Consider the following 3,344-nt stretch of genomic DNA (forward strand, 5'->3'; position numbering starts at 1 on the left):
CAGTAAACAGTTGATCACCCAACATACCTTCCTGGTCCCCATGTGGACTGAGATTGTTCGTGGTTCTGCCACTCCACAACTTGCTCCTGGCTCCCTTGACTCTGCTTTTGTTACTCCTCTCAGAAAACAAAACCCTTCCCTCACCCACACCCCCACATTCTGATCCCACAGGCTGCACAACATCGTTGCCTTGATGCTGTGACGCTTCTTCTGATGTGCTGTCAAACATATTCGAAGATACACACCAACATACATGTTGGTTGTTCGAAACTGAATGTTGTTTCCACACTAGAAATATCTGTCAAACATTTACTTGGGGAACTGAAACAGCATTAAGTGAGGTTTAATTCAGATGGGACAATGACAGGTTTAAATCTCCACCTCGGAAACAAAAATAGAAATTTCTTCGAGCGTCACCGGACCCAAAACATTAACTGATTTCTCTTCACAGATGCTGCCAGAACTGCTGATCTTTTTCAGCAACTCAGTTTTTGTTTCTGATTTACAGCATCCACAGATCTTTCGGGTTTTTATTAAATCTCCACCGGATCTGCTGCTCAAAATCACCTCCATTTCACTGGTCAGTTTCACAAGCTTCAGGAAACTCATGTTGCTGCAGAAATATTTGGATTGGCTGTGAGAGACGTCAATCAGAGAGCCCACCCACTCTGCCCATTCTCTCCTCTTCCTCTTCCAGAGCTCGTTCACTTCCTGTAGGGACTGAAAACCAAGTGAGGAGATGGTGAGTGAAGGAGCAGCTTTTATACAAATTGTATCCCATAATATCCACACCAGTCTTCAGGCAGTCTGACTGTCCTGTGGGTAATCAGGGGTGGAAATGTCCCTTATGCTGTGTGAGAAGATCCAGCTGAGAGAGCTGTTTACTCGGTGTTTTGTGCTGAGCTGTTTGACTGAAGCTGTGTGTTGGATATTGAGTGTGTTTCCTGGAAGCATTTCCCTCCTGATTTCCAGTCTGAGTTTTGTTAATGGCTTATTCCTTAATATGTAAAAGATGAGGTGTAATTATGTCAACTCTCTGTTTTCAAATCCATTCAACACCTCCCGCCATACTATCTTTGTGCTTCCTCATAAAAATAATTACATATTTTCATTTATATGGAGCCTTTCACAATGCCGATGCATTCAAAAATACTTTATAACCAATTCAGTTAACCTAGCACCATAGCTATTCAGCCTTCTTACCTGGAAATGCATTCATTGAAATGTATTTCATGCCTTCTTTACTATTCCTTGTGAAGGCCGAAGAATTTCCCAAAATTGTGAGCTTGGATTTGATCATTTTTCTCAGTGTAGTGGTTGTTATCTGAATTTGGGATGTTCCATCTATGTGAATGCAGCATATTAAATTTCCCAGGATAAATCAGATCCCTTCAATCAGCCGCATTGAAGCAATATTTTCCTCAGCTTCCAGCACTTCCTGCCAAGTGTGCTTTCTTCAATCATATTTTTAAAACAAGGGGAGAAACTACACAACCTGCATTAGCACTCCCCCTGAGGATTGTTTTCTTAAACTAATCTGGTATGGTGGTTTAAGAGCCCATTTTTTAATCTGCCTGACTGCCTTTTCCATGATCCAATTTGTGCCTGGGAGGTTTAGAGGCCAGGCAGGTAAAGAAGTACCCATATTGTCTGTTTCTGCTCACTATCCAGTTTCCTGCTGGAAAGAGAAGATGTGAGACAGTCAATATGAAGAACAGAATGTATCTGAATCTGACTCCCCCCACACAAGGGAACAGCACTATGGAACAGTCTCTAACTGAACAGTCAAGTCCTTCAATAAAGGAGGAGACAGAGTTGGTAGAAATCATGTTTCGGTTTTGTGTTTTACAGAGGGATTTCCCCATAATACACCAAAGAGTACAGAAAGAATAGACACCACAGATGGATCTTCAGCAGCACCCAAGGGAACAACTACATAACTGTGGAAAGACATCCAGTCCCTTCACAGCATTGCTGAACACAGAAGTTTGAACAATGAAACAATCATCTGGAAACCAGTTTTTAGACATCTCATTAGATCTGAAACTGTTTGGTGGTGTGGGGCCTTCCATCAAAACCAACCTTTCTGAAGGTTTTGCGGTGGGTGGCTGGTCAGGGTGAGGTTGGAAAGAAGTGTGACGGGGCCCCAAGTGTTGTGAGAACTTCAGTCTTTCACCAGGGCTCACGAACCACTGAATTACTCCTACAGGTAAGAAGCTGTTCAAATGTGGGATGTGTGAGGAGGCTGATCAGACTCATAAAATCTGCTGACTCACAAGGCTCATCTGTTCTTTGGCAACATGGGAAAAAAAATCAAATGTAAGGTGTGTGACAAAGCATTTGCTCAGTAATCATGCTTCAGAAACATCGACACATCCACACTGGGGAGAAGCTCTTCACATGTGACCTGTGTGACAAAGCATTCACATGGTCATTGAGTCTCAGGCTCCATCAGAAAACGCGTATGGGGAGAAATCCTTTAAGTGTACAATTTCTAATAAAGCTTTCACAACATCTGCAAGGCTCATAAGATGAATCACACAGGTGAGAAGTTGTTGGTGTTTGTGAAGGTTCAGAGAGTCCAAGAATGATTTTTCATGGACCAGACATGTGAAAGGTTTCTCACCCATGTAAATGCATTGATGTGCATGGAGGGTTGATAAGCAAGAGAATGATTTACTGCATACCCAGTATGTAAATAGTTTCTCCCCTGACAAGCTATTCATGTGCAAATTGTGTAAAAAATCATTCTTAAGTTCATCTGACTTTCATGTACACTGTAGATAACAAGGTGTACAGCTGAATGAACACAGCGCAGCATCAGCGGAGCAGGAAAGCTGATGTTTTGCTGATGTCTGGACCCTTTTCTTCATGTTCACTAATGTTTTCACACAGGGGAGAAACCATTTACATGCTGGGTGTGCAGCAAATCATTTTGCTTATCAACCCTCTGTACACATCAATGCATTCACATGGGTGAGAAACCTTTCACAAAGTCTGGTTCATGGCAACTCATTCTTGGGCTCTTTGAACCTTCGTGGACACCAAAACATTCACATGAGGGAGAAACCATTCACATGCCTGGTGTGTGACTAATCAATCTCTGATTCAGTGATGCGTCTCAGGCACCAACACATTCGTACCAGGGGGAAACCATTCAAGTGTGAGGTCTGTAAAAAGGCTTTCACACTGTCATACAACCTCATGGCCCATCAGACAATTTCACAAAGGAGAAACTCTTCAGATGTGAGGTTTGTGACCTTCTTGTGATTATCGCAGGAGAGAAACCATTAAAGTGCAAAGTGTATGACAGATCATTCTCAAAGTCATCATACCTCTGCAAA

The 3,344-nt window shown here is 42.4% G+C and overlaps 1 long non-coding RNA gene across 1 annotated transcript; it reads left to right on the forward strand.

Moving 5' to 3' along the window:
• Positions 1–696: 696 nt before the first annotated feature.
• LOC125450356 (uncharacterized) lies at positions 697–2,514 on the forward strand. Its single transcript, XR_007247091.1, has 2 exons — positions 697–742; positions 1,852–2,514. It is a non-coding gene; the product is annotated as an uncharacterized LOC125450356 (long non-coding RNA).
• Positions 2,515–3,344: the final 830 nt, after the last annotated feature.

This window comes from Stegostoma tigrinum, chromosome 34, assembly GCF_030684315.1.
Source record: "Stegostoma tigrinum isolate sSteTig4 chromosome 34, sSteTig4.hap1, whole genome shotgun sequence".
NCBI lineage: Eukaryota > Metazoa > Chordata > Chondrichthyes > Orectolobiformes > Stegostomatidae > Stegostoma > Stegostoma tigrinum.